At 35.1% G+C, this 20865-nt stretch overlaps 1 protein-coding gene across 6 annotated transcripts in view; it reads left to right on the forward strand.

Moving 5' to 3' along the window:
* bcl9 (BCL9 transcription coactivator) overlaps positions 1-20865 on the forward strand; it is a 181786-nt gene that overhangs the window by 44074 nt on the left and 116847 nt on the right. The window lies entirely within an intron of this gene.

Here is a 20865-nt window from a genome sequence, read left to right on the forward strand (position 1 = left end):
TAGTTTAACATCAAAAACAATTATTAACAGAATCACATTTTAGCACATTGCGTTAATTTACATTAATAATGGATTGGGTTTACCTCAAATGATATGTTTATTATATATCATTGGTACTAATATGAACCCTAACTAGAAACGATACTGCCCTATTGACCTTTTAACCTTTATATTACCAAAAAACCCAAAACAGGTTACTTACTATAGTAATATTACAGTTATAAATTGAATACTACTTTACTGTAGAGAATGCAGAGTTAATTTAAGTATGCTTGTGATACAAATGTCACGTTAGAAACACATTATTATTATTATTATTATTATTATTATTATTATTATAAAAACAAATAAAGTCACAAACTCAAAGAAAAGGTTTTCCTAATAAATGTTGTTCTAAGGCAGCTCTGGGGTGAATAGTGCCTCATAAACCCTTAGCCAAAGGCAGTATAAGGAAAGGGAAAATTCATTTAAGATGCTTGGGGAGATCTTGAGAGGAATCCCATCTCCTCAGGCAGGAACATGTTTAAATATATTTACACAAGTCTTACATACATGCATGTTAATTTGAACAGATGCAATCCATCCACTAAGTATTAATGATATAGACTCATTTGTTGTTTAATTAAATATGATTCTAATGACTGCTAATGAGTGTGCAGACACAGGATCCGCCTCGTGAGCTTCGGGGTTGTTCGCATTTCCTGCGTTCAAAAACAGCTCAGTGGAGGGAAACAGAAGGAAAGCGTTAAAGGGAAAGATCACCAAGTATGAACACTGTTTGCTCAAGTTCTTCCAAACCTTTGTGTGGGTTTCTTTCACCTGTTGAACACAAATGAAGGTGTTTTTAAGAGATGTTTATTTCACAGTAGGAAAAAATGGTTACCAGAATTCCAGAATGTTCAGTTTTCTTGGTGGTTTTACACCTAAGCAAAACATTTTTGGTTTTATGATTGACAGCAAAGAAAAATAACATGCATTGGCATTAGTTTTGTAATTTTACTAATTATGTTAATTATAATAGGTTAAAATGATTCTGAAATACTTCATTTTAACAACATTGTAGTCTTTATTCTGCTTTGTACTTTGTAATTGTACAATTTGAATAGCATCCAAATGAAGTAAATCTAATGTAATCTAAACTGAATCCAAAACCTTCCAGCACAGCTACTTACAAATAACTTTAAACAATAAAATCAAGCACATTATTATGCACAGCTCACAACAATGTTGTAATAATTATCTTTCTAGTGATGCTTGGGGAGATTTCTGATTTTGCACTGACTTGAGTAACAAGGTTCAGATCCGAAATGCCAACAGTGAGCGCTGGTGCGCAAAAAAACGCTTCTCTAGTGCCGTAATCTGGTCCATATTTTTTATTTTATTAGCACATGTGCACCTGTAGACCAGTTATTTGCACCCTGATAATATTTACATGTGTTTACTTTATTTTGTTTTCATGGCTGGCAAAAAATAAAGAACAAAGTAAAGCAGTATAGTACATTTTCTCACATTGCCAAATGCCAAAATAAACAAAAATAATGAACAAAAAACTAATTATAAACAAAACAAATAACATTTTCTCATGTTGCCAACAATTAGCGAGTTTGCTAGTTTTCACTAGTTGCTAAAAAAAATTTTTTTTTGGCCTGTTGCATACTTCATACTGGATTAAACAAAATAAACTAAATTTAAACAAATAAACAAAAACAATAAACAATAACAAAACAAATAATCAAAAATCAAGGAGTAAATTTTCTCACGTTGCCAACAATTATGGCAACGTTTTGCTATTGCAAAAATGCTAGTTTTTGGCCTGCCGCATACTCCATACTGGAGTAAATGAAAACAAACAAATTTAAACAAATAAACAAAATAAATAAACAAATAATAAACAAGAATTAAAAAGAAAATTTTCTTATGTTGCCAAAAGCCAACAGTTGGTGGGTATTGCAAAATGCAATTTTTTTGGCCTGTCGCACACCCCATACTAATGTTAACAAAAATAAACAAAATATAAACAAAGTAAACAAAAATAATTAACAAGAAACAAATAATAAACAAAAATCAAGAAGGGAAATTTCTTACGTTGCCATCAATTAGCAGGTATTACAAAATGCTAATTTTTGGCCTGTCGCACACTCTATAATGATGTAAACAACATAAACAAAAATAATGAACAAAAAACAAATAAGAAACAAAAAACATTGTTTTCTCACGTTGTAGTTTTTACTAGTTGCTAAAAAATTTTTTTTTGGTGTGTCGCACATTCCATACTGGGGCAAACAAAAATTTAAACAAATGAACAAAAAAAAAATACTTTTTTTTTAAATAAACAAAAATAAAGCTGTAAATTTCCTCAAGTTGCCAACAATTGGGGGGGTTTGCGAAATGCTAGTTTTTGGTCTGTCGCACACTCTATACTGGAGTAAACAAAAATAAACCGAATTAAAAATATAATGATAAATAAACAAAAACAACAAGCAAAACAAAAACAACTAATAAACAACAACAACAACAAAAAAAAACTAAAACAAATAGCAAGCAAAAATAAAGCAGTAATTTTTTTCACATTGCCAACAACTGGTGGGCATTACACAATGCTAGCTTTTGTCCTGTTGCACACTCCATACTGGAGTAAACCAAAAATAAACAAAATTTAAACAGATAAACAAAACCAACAAAAATAATAAACAAAAAACTAATGATGAATAAGAATAAAGCAGTGGATTTTCTCACGTTGTCAACCATTGGCAGGTATTTCAAAATGCTGGTTTTTGGCCTGTTGCTTACTCCATACTGGAGTAAAAAACATAAACAAAATTTTAACAAACTAAAATAATGAACAAAAACAAATAATAAACAGGAATAAAGCAGTACATTTTCTCACATTGCCAAATGCCAACAATCGGTGAGTATTGCAAAAAACACACTCCACCCTGGAGTAAACAAAAATAAGCAAAATATAAACAAAATCATAAACAAAAATCAAGGAGTACATTTTCTCATGTTGCAAACAATTGGCAGGTATTGCTAAATTTTTGGCCTGTCGCACACTCCATAATGGAGTAAACAATTTAAACAAAATAAATAAACAAAAAACAAATATCTGACAAGAATAAAGCAGTTAATTTTCTCTGCTGGTAGCAATTACAGGGTTTTCCAAAATGCTAGTTTTTGGCCTGTCACACATTCCATACTGAAGGCAATCCACTTTCTGGATTTTAGCTTGAGAATTTTAGCTGTTGTGCTATAGTGAAATATGGCAGTATTTTTCAGCATATCAATTTCCTAGCATTCATTCAGAGTAAAAAGACCCCCCCCCCCCTCTCTCTCTCTCTCTACCGATGCTTATCCCTCCAAATGAGCTCAAGAAAGAGCAAGAAAAACTGTTATCTCTCTCATGCACACACATGCCTTCTTCATCTCCGCTATTCTAATAACCCCATTTTGAAAAGCAGGAGGAGGAATGTATCAGTCCCTCCGTCGTCCCTGTGTTGAGGGTGTAGCTGAGTATTAATTCTGATTACTCTGAAAACCTCCATCACCGACGCACCTCATTTCCAGTCAGGTGTACTTTATTACCGAAGGCAATAATCACACGGCTGAACAATAAAACCCGGCAAAAGTGTATTTTTTTTTCCTGCAGTCATTAGTTCTGATTAAAGCCGAAAAACACAAGCGACGTGCGCATTTGTATCGAGCCGATGCCGTTATTGGCTTTGTGTGTCAGAAATTGTAATGCCAGTGTGGTTTAATGCTTCATCCAAACACAAACACCTCCCCGGGAGAGAATCGATAGTGTTTGAGCGCAGGAGCTGTGATTGTGTATTTATGAGTGTGTTTATAGGTATGTGTGTGAGAGTGTGTCTCTTGGGGTGTGTGTTTGTGTCTCTTGGGGTGTGTTTGTGTGTGTGTGTGTTCATGCTCAGTGATGCTGTGTTTGTTTTAAGCGTGTTTTTGCACCTTTGTGCATGTGTGTGTGTGTTTGTGTGTGTGTGTTTATGGAGCTGCTGTGCATGAATATAAATGGTGAGTGAGCCAGGAAGAATCTGAAGGAGGGGATGTGAGAACCTGTCTGCTGTTGTTACCATAGCAACCCAGCCAGAGCTCGGCCAGGAGAGAGAGAGAGAGATGAACAGAAAGAAAATGATTTGCCTCACTTACACTCTTATGAATTTTTATTAACAATTGGAAATGTTTCATCCGATTCTATGAGGGTAGAGTATGGAAATATGTTGAAATAGTGACTTATTTATTGATGCTTTGGACTTTTCAGTTGAGAAATTATGGCTGCTTCCAAAACTGAAACAGTTTGTCGGTGTGAAGCAAATGTTTTAAAATCTACTTTAATCAAACCTCCTCTGTTTGTTCTCGTCATTCCCTTATACACTTCAAGTTATTGCATAGAGTATATTGACTTAAGGCAAACATATCTAAGACCCTGGTATATATTTCATTATTGGCATATTAACCCTGGTTTTGATCTAATTTGTGATTGGTCAACAAGCTCCAGCCACTCTTTTCATACTATCTGGCTTTGTCCAGCACTTTTTGGACATCAATTTTTAAATCAATTTCTGAAAGCTTTCTTTTAGATATTGAGCCATGCCTCCTATTAGCATTACTTGGACTTAAAACTACAAATGTTTTCTTCATCTACACAATTAAATGCTCTCGCCTTTTGTTTAATAATTGCTGAAAGGCTTATAAGACTGATCCACGGACCGGTACCGGTCGCGGACTGGGGGACCACTGCTGTATATATTTATTTGCCTACACTGTACACAAAACAGGGTTTCACACAATCGATTTGTGTTGGATGCCACAGTGGCGCAGTAGGTAGTGCTGTCGCCTCACTGCAAGAGGGTCACTGGTTCGAGCCTCGTTTCAGTTGGCGTTTCTGTGTGGGGTTTGCATGTTCTCCCTGCGTTCACGTGGATTTCCTCTGGGTGCTTCGGTTTCCCCCACAGTTCAAAGACATGCGGTACAGGTGAATTGGGTAGGCTAAATTGTCTGTATAGTGTATGTGTGTGTGTGAATGAGTGTGTGTGGATGTTTCCCAGAGAGGAGTTGCAGCTGGAAGGGCATGCGCTGTGTAAAAACGTGCTGGATAAGTTGGCGGTTCATTCCGATGTGCAACCCTGGATTAATAAAGGGTCTAAGCTGAAAAGTAAATGAATGAATGAATGATTTGTGTTGGGACCACAGGAATAAATTAAGTCATCTTATTAGTTTTTACAAATAAAGTAGATTGAACATAAAACAATTAAGTTGTCACAATAAAAGCTCAAGAATTGTGTAAGTTCAGCTCATTTTAAACAAGAAAATTTAACAAACATCAACATAATTTTTTAAAGTGTAGAATCTTTACTTAAATTTGAAATAAATGTTAGCAAACCTTTACAGAATGGAACAAAAATTTATGTTAATTCAAAAACAAAACTAAAATGAAGAATTACTATTTTATACTTAAAAATTATAATTATTTAAAACAGTAAAGAGCGGTTCATTCCACTGTGGCGACCCCAGATTAATAAAGGCACTATGCCGAAAAGAAAATGAGTGAATGAAACATTCAAGATTGAGACGGATATTATGAACATCAATGATAACAAAGTGACAGTGAGTGCCTGGATTCATTTGTCCAGTTTTACAGGGTCATTGGTTCTGCGTATCTCCCACTGCGGGCACTGCGGCTCATGCCGTGTTCACACATGGTGACGCCATCTGATTTGAAGACAGACTCGCGTGATCAGCGCTCGCAGCTGCTGCTCATTTACCACTGAGGTGTGTTGATGCTGTCAGAGCACACACACATATCATGCAGTTATCTTTTACTGCACGCATTTCAATGTATAGATTGCACTTCTGGTTTGTGGAACATCCATTCAAAACATTTAATACAAAGTAATTTTAAATAATAAAGTTGTGCAACAATTATCAATGTGCACTCAACATTTGACATTTGCTGCATGTTTAAACTACTTAATTAAAATGAGCTGAAACAATAGAATTCTTGAGTTTTTTGGGGGGGACAAATTAATTATTTTATGTTTAATCCACTTACATTTGTAAAAACTAATATTTAAGCAGCCCAGTACTGGGTTGAGGCTGGAAGGGCATCTGTGGTGTAAAACATATTCCAGGCTAGATGGCAGTTCATTCCGCTGTGGTGACCCCTGATAAATAATGGACTAATTGATAAAAATGAATGAATGAATTATAAGTTAAGCTAATTCCTTCATGTTGTGCCAACACAAATCAGTGTGCATAGTGAAAGCTGACTGAGATGTAACTTTGGTTTTGTGCTTTATTTTTAAGAGTAGAAAATTCATAAAAAAATAAAATAAAATTACAATCAATAATATAAAATTCCGTGATAAAAAAGTTAGGTGATTTAGCACCACATTAGTACAACAAGGATGTTTGTAGCCAAAGCTCTTTTTTTATTCTTGTCTTCCTTACAGAATAATAGGTACAAAATCATTGACTCCAGGCCATTTAATTATTATAAAATAGTGTCATACCTGCCAACTTTCCCGTTTGTCCTGGAAGTCTCACATATTTCAGACCTATCTCCCGCCACCCTCCCATTTTGTTATTTCTCCTGGAAAACTCTAGTAATTTCACCCCGCCCCTGGTCCTCAGCTTTTGGTCTGTAACACCCCTGGGTCGCCAACTTTGGTATAGTGTCCGATTGCAGTGGCTGCCCGAAACCAGGTCTGTAGTACAGTTACTAACACCACAGTACAGTTAACCTGGTTCTCAACTGTGTTATTCTGACAACCCCCCATAACCCCAGAACCCCCGCCCCCAACTGGGAGACAACTGTTGGCATGTGTAATGCACATCCTGAGAAAGCGTTAGTTATACTGTACTGTGGGGATGGAGCGTAGCGTTAGTTCAGTCAGTCACGTCAGTCAAGCTAGCTTGATGAGCTAACAGTCAGCTGTTCATGACGTGTACCAATCCGGTTCTGACATCATGCATACCACTCTATTTAAATCATACATCTGACCTCTATTCTCCAATTCTGCACTTCCTCCACCATCCCCAACTCCTCCTAGCTCATTGCTGATATCAGTTTGTTGTATTAACAAAGTATACAGTATCCTCATGTCTCTAATTTACATCAACTCACAATTAATCAAAATTGTTTATGAAGTGAGTTTTGCCCAGAACAGAATCATCTCGCCAACACTAACTGTATGCTTAATATATCTATACATAATTGACGAAAAGTAATCATGACTGAACTGTTGAATGCTTGATTTTTTATTCTGATTGGCTGATTAACATCCTACGGCTAAAGGGATAATTTACATCTAGCTGATTGTTCTTCCAGAATAAAGCCTGACAGATTTATTAGAAGCTGTTTTAAGACTGAAGGGCTTCATATCATGGTAACAATAGGCTGGATGTACTTTATCCTGCTTATTAAATGACTATTTTCCCCAAAAATAAACAATTAGATTCCAAATATTGAACTAAGTTTACTAACTCTGGATGCAGCCAACACTAATCTACTAGTATTATTACTGAGTCTCAATATAGTCACTGTCAAAAACAGATTATCTGTAATGTGACAATGGAGTGTGGATCCAAACGCAGGTTTATTAAACAGAATGGTCAGACAAGCAACAGTCAACACATGAGCAAACAGATTTATGCGGGCAATCCAGTGTCGTGGAATATACAGGCGAATAGTCATAATGCGGGCAGCACACAACGTTAACAAACAAACAAACAAGGCAAGGGTCAAAGACATGGCAAGCCAAGGCAAGAGAAACGCGTCATAATGTTCACAGTGTCAGAATAACAAGACTCTATTTATAGAGACTTTGAGCAGCTTCAGCTGTGTGAGTGTAATCAAATGGGATCAGGAACCGGTGTGTGTGTGTGGTGCATGACTGGTCTTGTAGTCCATATAATGGCGGAGTTCTATGGGATCTGTATGTTTGCCAGCGATCTGTAAGGATTAGATTGCTGGTGATTGTGACATTATCACTAACAGAAAAGAAGATTCTGTACATTTTTATACCTTGGAATGTCATGATGGACCAATCAGAATCGAGTTTTCCGGAGAGCTGTGTATTAATATTTGATATACATCTCTAATATCGCTAAGGAAATACTTGATTCAAGTTTTTGAGGGGTTATTCATGGTCTCCTGAAAGTCATTTAAAGTTTCTTTTTTTAAAAATTTAAGTCAGGCGTATTTTTAAAAAGTTTTTAAAACACTTAAAGCACAGTTTGTTTACAGTTCAACAGAAGTCACTTCCATTATTGACGCAAAGCATCATGGGGCGCAGGAAAAAGGTGGATAGTGGGAGATGTGTGTGTGTGTGTGTGTTTTTGTGTGATTTCAAGGGATGATGAAGGATTACAGGAGTACACACACACACATACACTTCTCCAGCTGTGCAAGTGTGAAGAAGCACACATTCACCCCCACTAAAGCTCCTGAAAAGACATGTCACTAGAAGTCTGTCAGGTTGCTTCAAGAAAAGCTGCTTAGCAAAAACAGAATAAAATCAGAGGCGAACCTGAATCTCAAATCTTGTGCGCTTTTGTCGGCGTGACGATGACAGACAGACAGCGTTCACCTGACATCAGTCTGACTTCATCACTGTCACACACTCAAAGGGCTCTGGGAAGACGCTGAAATAGCTCTTTATCAATCAGGATTTATTAAAATCATGGGTATTTAATATGGAATTATCACACGACCCCCGCTTAATGCTAATGTTCTTTCTACTTAAAGCAGAGCATTTATATGCATGAGCAGTTTGATTTACAGTACATGCAGACAAATATATATGTCCGTGGGTGTATGGTGTGGGTTATATAATATAATTATAAATCTATTTATATAATATATTCATGATTCTATTATAATAATATAATGTTAAATATTTAACTTAGTTTCATTGATATGATTATGGCTCAGTGTTGAGGATTTTCAGGCTTTTTCAGATTGTCACTTGCCTTGGCCAAATTTTCAGTCGCCCATATGAAAATAAATAAATAAATAAAAATAATTGTTGTAATGTGTTAGATTTTTCATTATCAATATGTATTGAAATATCAATATTTAGAACAAAGTGTGTGTGTATGTGTTTATGTGGTTTATGAGGACACTACATTGTGTCCTGATAATACAAAATGCTTAGTTGTAATAATATTCAGTCTTTTAAAATACAAAATTATGTAAGTGTGGTTAGGGGTAGAAGAAAGAACATATACTGTAATACGCATTTTTACAGTATGAAATACATTCTATGGAGGGTCCTCGTAAACCATATATACTAGAATGTATGTGCGAGTGTATGAAGGAAGGTGTCACAATAATAAAAACGCCCCAAAATATCTATCTATCTATATATCTATCTATCTATCTATCTATCTATCTATCTATCTATCTATCTATCTATCTATCTATCTATCTATCTATCTATCTACCTATCTACCTATCTATCTATCTATCTATCTATCTATCTATCTATCTATCTATCTATCTATCTATCTATCTATCTATCTATCTATCTATCTATCTACAACAGTTCTACCTGGTTCTCGAATCTGACTGGCTGACAGCCGTGCTATATTCTGCAATAACAGAACTCGTACAGCATCCTTACCCCTCTGTATTTCTCCGCCCACATAGAGTGACAGCAGATCAATAAACTCACTACAGTTTGACAAATATTGCAGCTGTTGGACAACATAATGTACTTTTGAGGCTTTGTTAGTCGAGAATGTAGTTGCTTAGATTGCAACTATGCCGTTTATTTATAAGGACAGTGCCTATTTTTAATTATTAATAATTAAGAAGATACAGCTTGTCGGCATTCATTAGCCTGTCATACTGAGCAGAGCAAAATTGGTTGACACTCCCCCATAAGATGGGACAGAGACCGCATAATAAGCCCTTAGAGGAGAAAAACTCAGAGTAATTTCAAACTACAGCTGATCAAATCTTTACTCAACTAGCAAGTGACATTCTAAGTTGGTCTCTCTCTTTTGTATGTTTTAGTGCTGTATTTATACCATAGTAATCTGGTAGTGTTTGCTTTGCTTTTGTTTTTTTTTAGGGTTAATTACTGTGATAATCCGATGATAGCAGAGAAATACTGGGAAATCTCTGTAGACTGAAGTCATTTCATGCTGTTCAGCCTTATAGTCTTAAAACGTGAGCAAAATGAACTGTTTTGTCATCATATTAGACATTACGCTAGAGAATCATTCAAATTCTAGCTCTATTCACGTTTGTGAAGTAGCAAAGATATTCTGACGTCAGCTACAGATGTGAGTTAATACAAAAGGATTTTTGTATAAACGCAATATCACACAAGTAGCAGTGTAATATGGCTGTATATCATCACTGGTGGGACACTAAGGCAATGCTGCCTCATGCCAACACACGCCTCCCACTACTGACAACATACAGCCATATCGCACTGCTCGTGTGATATTATGTTATATATTAACATTTTGGAAACACTTCAAAACATTTTTATTTTAAAGCTTTATTTTTTATTTTTCAGCTGGGCAAATTAAAATCATTTGTGCTTTGACACCTCCCCACACACACAGACACACATGCTGTTTAATGTATCAACATGTAAATAGCTATTAATATTGACATTTTGGAAACGATACAAAACATTTTATTTCAATGCTTTATTTATTATTTTTTCAGCTGGGCAAGTGAATAATAATTGTGGTATGACACCTCCTCTCACACAGACACACACAAACGCACATGCACACGCACACACACACTTTGGCAACCATTCAGACAAGTTGACCAAGAAACTGTCCAGCAGCTTCAACCAGTGTGAAGAGGCAAAATCATTTCCCGTCCGTCTCTCTGCTAGACTCACACTAGTGCCTCAAGCAACACACACACACACGCACAAAACAAACACCTACGCACTTGAAAACGCACACAATTTATCAAACTCCCACATTACCCTCCTTCTGCACTCTCCATTCATCCTGCCAGCTTGGCCGCTTTCCTCTGCTTTCTCTCTCTCTTCTCCTCCAGCTCTCTCGCTCTTCTCCTTGTGCAACACCTTGTCAACAGTCTTCCTCTTTTGTGATCACTTACTCTCGCCGAGCACATCTGTACTTCATATGCTGAATGAGCTCTTATTCCGAGAGCTTTCTGCTGATACGGCCTGTTTATTCTTCTTTGCACATGAGTGGAGAGATTGTTTGTAATATGGTTGTTAACAAGTGGGTTCTGTTTTACAGGCACGCTTTATCTCCGTCTTCCTCTGTTTGTCTGTCTTGAGGGTGCTTTTCATTTTCTTGTGCCCTGATGTTGAGCGAATCGCACGAAAAGACGTCAGGGGAACGTGGAGGGTCAGCACTAAGTTAAATGTCATTTTTTAAATAAAAGATATATATATATATTTATTTATTTATTTATTTAAACTGTAGGTTTTGATATATTTTGTGGTGACTTTACACTTAATATTAAAATAAATAATTAATTTCAGTAATAAAGAGAATCCCTGATTAATATGGAAATTATGGAAACAATAGAAATTATATATATATATATATATATATATATATATATATATATATATATATATATATATATATATAAACGCAATATCACACGAGTAGCAGTGCGATATGACAATATACAGCCATATCGCACTGCTATGAGTGATGAGATATTGCATTTATACAACAGTTTGACGGCATAATTATGTATATGAAAAAGAAAATCAAACACGGAGAGTCCCTTTGTATGAGTGACTACTTTTTTCCACCATTTAATAACATCTGCAGCTGATGTCTGAACAGCAAAAATCTTTGCTACTTTACAAACGTGACTTTAGAGCATTTGAATGATTCTCTAGCGTAATGTCAAAGCAAACACTACCAGATTACTATGGTATAAATACAGCACTACAACATACAAAAGAGAGAGATCAACTTAGAATGTCACTTACCTGTTTTATAGTCATTTGTTCAGCTGTAGTTTGAAATTTACACAGAGTTTTCTCCTCTAAGGACCTATTATGCGGTCTCTGTCGCTATCTTGTGGTGGAACATCATCCGCTTTGCTCTGCTCAGTATGACATGCTGATGAATGCCAACGCGCTGCATCTCCAAAATCATAAATATTTAAAATAGGCACTATTCTTATAAATAAACTGCATAGATGCAATCTAAACAATTTCATTCTTGCCTAAAAAAGCCTCAAAAGTACATTATGTTGTCCAACAGCTGCAACATTTGTCAAACTGTAGTGAGTCTATTGATCTGCTGTCAGGCTATGTGGGCGGAGTAATACAGAAGGGTGAGGAGGCTGTACAAGTGCTGTTGTTGCCAAATATTACCCAATATCAGCCAGTCAGATTCAAGAAATTTATTTTTTTTCAATTTGTAAAATGTTTCTGTAATTTAAAAAATTGATTATAATTAAAATGAATAAAATACTGCATTGTGGAAATAATAAATTTAGTAAATGCACATTAAATTACGCATTAAGAATCAGGCATGTAAAATAATATATTACAGTAATAAAAAAACCAACACAAAAACAACACCAAAAAATCAACAAAGCATCACCTTGGAATTATAAGGTTCTATCTGCGTTCTGAATGATTTTGTGATATTGAGCTTCAAAGTTTTTGCCTTCCATATCAAACATTGTGTGGTAACATTTATTTTTAAAAAGCCTTGAAATGTAAACAACTTATATAAAAAAATCACAAAATGTAAATAAATTGCTATTTAATAAGAATATGTCAATAACTCAATTTTGACAAAAATGTTACATAGAACCTTAGAATTCTAAAGAGACGAAAGATTTATGAATTCAATTATATCAAAATACAGTGTTACTTCATTAATCAAAACCACTTCGAGTATACATGAAGAAAAGAAGGATCAAAAAAACAAATAAATAAATGAAGTGTATTATATTAATGAGAAACACTGAGAATAATGGAAATTACGAAATAAATAAACAAACTAAATGTAAAATTGAAAAAAAATTTAAATGTAAAAAAATTATGTTTTGTACTTACATAGAGAGAGAGAGAGAGAGAGAGAGAGAGATTTATTCATTTAATATGATTATTCTTATTATTATATACTTAATCTTCTTAATTGCAATACTTTATTAATTTGTTTATTGTGACAACATATATGTATAATATAACCAAATATGTATAATTATTTGTGTTTGTTTCTTATTGCTCATATTTCCTTGAATTTGAGAGAGAGAGAGAGAGAGAGAGAGAGAGAGAGAGAGTGTGAAAGACAGACAGACAGAGAGAGCAGCTGCAGACGGGGGCCAGTATCAGGCTTCCACACACTCACACACATTCACACATATGTTCTTCCCATATAAATACATGCTTGAGTAAACTGTGCAACACACATAAACACTGTTCCTCCTGACGCCTCCCTCATACTGTCTCTCTCCATATCCATTACTCACACCGGCCTCTGAAACTCCCCTCATCTCTCCTCTTTTCTCTCTCATTCACAGCTCACATGCTTTTCCATCCCCCGTTCGCTCACACACTCTCTTTATATTACATGGTGAAATCTATAAGTGGAGATATGTTTCGCATTTCATAAAGTTAAAGGGGACCTATTATGAAAAAAAATCACTTTTATTAGGGGATTAATCACAGTTGTGTGGTAACAGTGTGTGAATATATCCAGCCTCTAATGATCAATAATAATTAACTCTATATTTTTAATCACATTCACAAAAACAGTCTGCAGAAACACTTTGATTGACACTCTCCCTTTGTATGTGTCTTTAAAGGGGGAAAGCCCTGCCCATTAGTGACCATCTCTCCTTCATTAGCATTGACAGCCCTCAGTGAGAAGCAGCTGTCCAAAAAGCCGTTTAAAACATCAAAATATTAAAATAGGAACAATATAATCAATTGAAAAAGGCTTTTTACACAAAATGAAGTTTATTTGCGAAAACAATTAGCAATAAATTGTTATAAATTATGTGTTTTTATTAATTCCTCAAAAATAGATCATTTCAATGTGATGTCATCACTGGCACATGAACATTTCCTGCTTGTTATCAAACTATTTTCACAAGTGTAACAAGAGGCAATTCCATCATATCCTAATGTTAAATCAGTCGTCGTAACATAATTTATCAATATGTGGACCTTTCAGGATTCTCGGAAGCTATAGAATTTCAAAATGTAAAATCGTAAATACGTTTGGACCATTGTTATTGTTTACATCTCTCGAAACGGTCTATACCTGCAGTCCTAGAATCACCCACGTATCTATCTTGCAGACCCTTGTTTCAAACAATTCAAAAATCAGCTTTCCTATCAAAATGGACACCTTTGGCTATTTTATGACAAAGTAGTGTATTGATTTCAGATCAGTATTGCGGTTCCGCTTCAGTAAGTTTAATGAGTCTAGTCGTCGAGGCCAAACTTTTGAGTCAGTGGACAGAAGCGGTGTTTGATGGAGCTGCTGCACAGAAGCTTAACGCTTTAAATTTACTGCGGCAAGACTTCGTATCTCTCGTCCTGTTGGGCGACTTAATTGATTTCAGGTGTGAGGAACGACATTTGCAAAACACAGAGGCTGAATTGTGGGTGACTAAGGGGGAACATTATGGGCCTGTGTTTTCTCACATGAGAATTATGGGATGTTCGGGTCCTTCTGGGAAGTTTGTGTTTACAAGTCGGCAAGTTGTAATTATGACTGGTTCAAAGTAAATTGGTTGGAGGAAGCTGGCGTCATGTCTTTTATACAAAAAATACGGAACACTTTTGGTTATTTCACAATTCACAATATTAACAAGCTATTAACTAACACTACTACACTGTGAAACCCAACAGTCAATTTGATCAAATAAAATAAGTGTAGTTTTTTAACTCAAATGGTTTGTAACAATCGGTTTTATCTGATGGATGTTTTGAGCTGAAACTTAACAGAGAAATTCTGGAGACACAAAAGACTTACCTTAAATCTTGAAAAAGGGGTAACATGGGTGCCCTTTAAAGTTTAGAACCACTTGAGTGTGATTAAATGGTGAGAAAGTGTTCATTTTTGGGTGAACTGTCTCTGTAAGGCTGACTAAAAACAGACATTTACATTCTTTGTCCATCTCTTTGTAGACAGTTTAAAAGCTAAATATTTTTTTAGTAACAATAATAAACACTTTCCCACCATATAATCACACTCGTGTGGTTCTAAACTTGATTGAATTTTTTAAAAATACTATTACTTAAAAAAAATACTTTTAAAAATACTACTAAGTCAATGGCTTTTGAATGTTTTCCCCCAACATTCTTATTTGTTTATGTTTAACAGAACACAAAGAAATAATTTTGGGGTGAATATATTTTTGTGAATATATTTAGGTGAATATATAATTAATATTTGAATGCTAATTAACCTTTAAATATCCTTTTCCTCTTTTGTAAAAACATAGAAACACTATTGTTTTTGTTTGCATTGAAGGAAATAGCAATGGAAATATAAATAAACAGCGGGTCTAATAGTTCAGGCGGGCTTATAATTTTGACTTCAACTGTATATATGAAATTTTGCCAGTGATTTTTTTTTTAAAGAAAACTTTAAGAGAACTTAGAAACAAATCTTTCTAGTTCAGACATGAACAGAGCTGGGCGTTCAGATGGAGGACCCAGCGCTCGAGATGATTGCTGGTGTTTTTCTGCTGGTCTGAGGTCTTCCTCACAGAACAGAGGTTGTATTGTCAGGAACTGTGACTCTTAAGAGAACGAGAGGACAGGAATGAGTGGATACCGCGTAATGGAGTGTCCTGTTTTTTTTCTATTCCGCCAGCATCCATCTCCTGAGCCAGATAAATGAGTTCCAGACACTTAGGAATTTGAGGAATCTTATCTGGTGCCAAAACTAGTTAAGGGAATATTTTATTAGTGCCTCATAAAAAAATCTGATTCATATCCATGTTCAAATTTGAAACGTTTTGTAAAGTAGATAGATGTTTAGAAAGCAGTGATAATAGTTGCTGTTTGTTGTCAGTTTCAGAAATTCACTTATTTATTCAATTTGTTAAATAGTTTCTGAAACAAGTCTTTAATGCTCACCAAGACTGCAATTTGTTTATTAAAATACAGTAATGAACGTGATATTTGTGCGTTATTATTACAAAATACTCAACAATTTCTGCCGTTATCACATGATCCTTTAGAAATCATCCTTTTTAAAAACATTTTTAAGAACTTTTTTATTATCAGTGCCTTTCTTTTATATTTTCTGAATGTTTGGATGAATAGTCAGCATTTTGTTCATTTATATACACCATGGTAGACTTTTTTGGGGCTTCTCCATACCACAACTCTCCTGGCTGTGGGAAAGACAGTTGTAATGTGAAGCGGATGTTGACAAAGGAAGTGCAGATCCAAACGCAGGTTAATTAAACAGAGATGATGAGGCAAACAATGGGCAACACAGGGGCAAACTGATGTACACAGGAAATCCAAAGTCGGAGTCATAAACAGGCGGATGGTCAAAAAGGCAGGCAGCAGACAACATAAAACAAACAAAACAAAGCAAGGTTCAAACACGTAAGACGAGGCAAGGAAAACGCGTCGTAATGTGAGTGCTCACTTTATAATCCATGTAATCATATATGAACAGCTTCAGCTGTCTCTGTTTGTGTGTGTCATCACCGGACTGCGTGACTGGAACTTGTAGTCCAAAATTACGGATTTGTAGTCCGTTAGCGAACTATGTGTTTACCAGCGATCTGCCAGGATTAGATTGCTGCTGGTGATTGTGACCAAAGAAGGGGTGGACTCATCAGAGATCAAAACATGTTTAGATAAAAAAATTTTTAGATGAAATAATATATTTAAGATTATTTTGATGAGTAGTAAGATCAAAAGTACAGCATTTTGTTCATACATATATACACTATTTACAGAGGTTGGATAATGAAATGCAGCAGTCTGGTTGGTACGCTTTGTTGGGACTTATCCACAACCTAACTTTCCTAGATGTGGGAAAGACAGTGAAGTCTTTAGAGAGCAATACATGTTTTACATTGTCCACAGCCCAAGATTTTCTATGCTGGCACCATTGAAACCAATATTGAAACGAAAGTATATTGACCCTTTAGAGCTCTCGACGAACAATTTTGGTGGAAACAGGACAGTTTAGGTGCACATTTATTAATAATATTAATAAATAACATATATATATATATATATATATATATATATATATATATATATATATATATATATATATATATATAAATAAAATTGTGCATCCAGGAAGTCGGGTGACAAAGAAGTGAGGATTTATGTGCAGCTTTATTTAACAAGGAATAGTCAGGCAGGCAACAGTCAAGCAAACAGTAACACAAAGGCAATCTAGAAGTGTAGTCAATTCACAAGCAATAAGGCCGGTGCAGACTGCAATAACTTAAATGACGAAACAAGGCTTGGGTCAAGAAACACAAAAATACTAGACACAGAGAACGCTTCATAGTGCTACAGGTTAACAAGACTCAGCAATGTGTGTGGGAATGTGAGATGTTTAAATAGTTCATGTAATCTGTCTTTGATCAGCTACCAGCTGTGTCATCTGAGATCCGAAAACAAGTGTGTGTGTGTGAGGTGCATGACAGGATATGTAGTTCTTAAATTGACAGAATTGTAGTCCAGGCGATTATGCATGTTCACCAGGCATCTGCAAGCCTGGCTCACTGGTGATTGTGACAAATTAAGTGTGCGTACTGTAAAAATTTATGACAATTTTTTTTTTAAATTTAAAATCAATTAATCTTGTTTTGAATTAAGTCGTGTTTTAAGTTTTTCATTTAACTTGATGTTTTAAGCTAGTTTAATGTAATGTAAGTTGAAATTACTTGTGAATATATACTCCAATGAATGAATATTCACATATAATAATCATTTTATAACAACTTTTGAAGGATTGTATACACTTATCAATCATATTTGACATGAAGAAGATTTTTCTTAGCACTCAAATTCAGACATGGTTAAATTCAGAGCTGTTGGTTATAGCGGTTACAGACGCTGACAGTGTTGTGGTCATATTTCAGGACAGACTCTTGTAACGGTGACGGCACATTGATTCTCTAACTAACGAATGATGGATTGCAGTTACACGCAGGTCAACTGGTTCCTTATTAAAGCTCATGAGCTGTTGTTGTTATTGAAAGTAGTTGCTTAGTCACTGTTCAATAGCATTTTCAGATCGAAGTGACCATGAATTTGCTTTCCAGAAACAGTCTCACACCTGTTCTTCACATTTTCAAGAATGTGTATGGAAATCACAAAGACTAATAGCACTAAATGTAATTAATCTTTGCATATATTTGTCCTCTTTACCTTAGGTCAGCAAGCCATTTTGCCATTTAATGAAAGTAAATGGCTTTCTTGATTAATGTGTAATGAATGGTGCTAACGCTACGCTAGTCAGGCCTGTAAATGTTTATCTGTATATGTTCTACAGAAGCAGTTAGCGCTTCATACTGCCTTCATAATACTCATATTTACAACATAACTCTACTTTAACAACACCACAGTGATGTATTTACTAAGTAGTGAGAGATTTTCCTGAGTCCTGACTTTGAAGGTGTGTGAATTAGCAGAAGGTAATTGGTATTGATCATAAGGGCTAAATGCTAACTGTACAGTTTAGTTTAAACGCCTGTCTTAGCACTGTTGATAAAGAACAGCAAGCTAGCTTGAAAATACCTCTCATTTATCTGGTTTGTAAGGCAAAAAGCTTGTGCAAACTATATTTCCCTCTTTATTTTGTTGCATTTTTTTTTACGTTGTATTATTGTTATTATGTTGCTGCTTCCTGTTGTTGCTAGGAAATATGTTAAAAAGTATTATTTTGAATATTTTCAAGTTCCTAAAAGTGTACTGTCACATTAGCACTAAAAAAGTGTTTTGTTGTTGTACATAAAACATAAAAAAGTAATATTTAGAATTTTATCAATTTTCTAAAGGATTATATGACGTTAGCATTAAAACAAACTTCCTGTCATTGTCAAGAAATGTAAACAAATATCAAATAAATATCAAATTTAGCAACTTGCTCTTTTAATTAGTTTCATTAGCACAAAAAATACTACATCTAAACTGACTTTATGTCATAATGTGAGCATCCAATGTAAACTAGAACTTGAGTTTAGTGACATTTTCAAAATGGCTTCCTCCTTAAGAGCCATTAAGGCTCTGATTGACAGTGTTGTGTGCTGGTTTTATTTTTTTAATCATTACAAATTTAAATGTTAGAATGTTCAAAATGAATAGCGAAAAGTTTAGTTAGTTTATTCATATAGCACAATTTTTACAACACAAAGGCTCCCAAAGTGCTGAACACAATCAATACTAATTAAAATAAAACCTACATCACATACATGAAAATTAAAACAAAAGGCAAAACCCTCAACATTAAAAAGGCCAGAGTTTTAACAACAAAAGCCTGATTTCCACTTCGCCTTCACCGGGACCTTGGTACCGAAAGAATAAACTGATCAGAAGACCTCAGTGACCTACCAGGGTTATATACATATAGGAGGTCTGATAAGTAAGATGCCAGATCATTTAAGGATTTAAAAACAAAAACTAATAGTTTAAAATAAATCTGTGACTTAACAGGCAGCCATCCCCGAGAGGAAAGAACTGGGGATATGTGCTCATACTTGCGATTCCCTGTCAGAACAGAGAGTTGCAATAGTCAAGTCTTCCCAAAATAAAAGCATAGATCACCTTCTCAAGGTCATTAAAAGAGAGAAATGACTTCACTTTTGCCACAAACCGCAATTGGAAAAAATTGCATCTAACAACTGAATTTACTTGTTTGTTAAATTTCAGATCACTATCGAAATGAAACTGTAGGTTTCTAACATCAAGGAACTATGGTTCTAACTACAGCTCTAGAGGTGTAGTTACAAGCGTAAAGGTTTCCGATGCTGTTTGCAAATGTTCATTAGAACGACAGATTTGATTGCTAAATTACTAAATCAATGAACTATGTTTGCAACGACCAAACTTGTGACCTTAGTTGGCTAACGATGGTTTTGGGAAATGCACCCCAGTTCTGCTGAAATGTATGTTGCGGCCTCTGATAGATATGCAGATACAAAAACTGTGAGCGATCTGCCTCCAGTTACGTATTTCGATGTCCCCAGAAATGTAGACGTGGGTACGTATCTGCAATGAGCCAGGGTTGCAACAGAGTTGCCTTAAAGGGACTTTGGTAAATGTGTTTTCACAGAAGCTAAATGTTATTGATATACAGTTTAGTTTAAACGTCTGTCTTAGCACTATGGATAAAGAACAGCAAGCTAGCTTCAAAATACCTCTCATTTATCTGGTTTGTAAGGCAGAAAAAAGCTTCCTGTCATTGTTAAGCAATTTAAACAAATATCAAATAAATATCTAATTCAGCAACCTGCTCTGTTAATTTGTTTTATTAGCACACCAAATAATAATACTTCATCTAAACTCACTGTATATCATTATATAAGCATCCAATATTAACTAGAACTTGAGTTTAGTGACATTTTCAAAATGGCTTCCTCCTTGAGAGCCATTACGGCTCTGATTGACAGTGCTGTGTGCTGGTGGCTCGACTTATCATTCAACACTGTGGGGGAAAATGCAACTGCTGCTATTACCGATCCAGTCAACTGAGAGCATAACAAAATACCCCTCAATGAATTACCCTGTCACTCTTGAGCGCTGAAACGACTGTACGCACTTTTGTTTTGCACAAGTGGCCTTATTATACACATGTGTGTAAAGAAAAGATCTAAAATCGGTTTAATCAGTCATAAGTGGGTATAAATCAAAACCCTTTGTCACC

The sequence above is a fragment of the Danio rerio genome, chromosome 1 (assembly GCF_052040795.2).
Source record: "Danio rerio strain M-AB ecotype USA chromosome 1, GRCz13ab, whole genome shotgun sequence".
Taxonomy (NCBI): domain Eukaryota; kingdom Metazoa; phylum Chordata; class Actinopteri; order Cypriniformes; family Danionidae; genus Danio; species Danio rerio.